The sequence below is a fragment of the Pteropus alecto genome, unplaced genomic scaffold (assembly GCF_000325575.1).
Source record: "Pteropus alecto unplaced genomic scaffold, ASM32557v1 scaffold61, whole genome shotgun sequence".
NCBI classification, from domain to species: domain Eukaryota; kingdom Metazoa; phylum Chordata; class Mammalia; order Chiroptera; family Pteropodidae; genus Pteropus; species Pteropus alecto.
Genome location: NW_006434835.1, coordinates 9,968,850 through 9,969,724, shown reverse-complemented (window position 1 = coordinate 9,969,724; position 875 = coordinate 9,968,850). Strand labels below are relative to the sequence as shown.

General features: G+C 39.7%; 1 pseudogene; it reads left to right on the top strand.

Annotated features, from left to right (window-relative positions):
• Nucleotides 1-461: 461 nt before the first annotated feature.
• Nucleotides 462-580, top strand: LOC112478590 (annotated as a pseudogene).
• Nucleotides 581-875: the final 295 nt, after the last annotated feature.

The window sequence follows — 875 nt, the reverse complement described above, 5'->3', positions numbered from 1 at the left end:
GGGGAAGTACGCCAAGAAACGAAAGGCCTCTACAGAATTCTAATAACGTTGTTTCATCCTCAAGACCCAATCAGCCTGAAGCCAGACCACTGCCTGACTCTTCAATTATAGAAACAAATAAATCAATTCTCTGTCCCTCTTAATGTTGCTAATTTTATTTTTGTTTCTTGCAGACCTGGTCTCAAAAACTGGACTTTCAGCCACGTCTTTGAGGCAGAGACTCAGCAAAGGCTAAAGAAGACACAGCTTTCTCCTCCTGGCCAGGATTCTACTGCTAACTGAATACTGTTCACTTATTTCTGCTATTCTTACTATTTTCTATTACTAATACTACAACTAGTGCTATTAGAACACTCTAGTTATCACCGTAACTATTACTACTAAAATTATACAACTATTATTACTAATTACACTACTATTGTAACTAATCACAGCATCCCTGATTAAAAATGGAAAGCACTGTCTACAGCCACGCTACCCTGAACAAGACTGATCCCGTCTGATCTCGGAAGCTAAGCAGGGTCGGGCCTGGTTAGTACTTGAATGGGAGACCACCTAAGAAGATCAGCTGCTGTAGTGTAAAAAATAAAAAAAATAAGAGATTGTAAGCTGACAAGGTCCTTGCATTCTGTGAGGTCAACCAAGGGTTGCCTTGCAAAAAAAAAAAAAAGGAAAACACTGTGTTATTCACTTATATCTGTAATCCTTACAGGAGCCCTGAGATACTGTCACAACCTGACTTATAGAAAAGGAACCTAACACTCAAGAGGCCAGATTCACAACAATGAGTATTGCGAGCCTATGTTGAATGACTTACTGTGTTTCATGTTGCTGACAATGTATTGGTCTTTCTAAGGGAACCGATCACCCACATC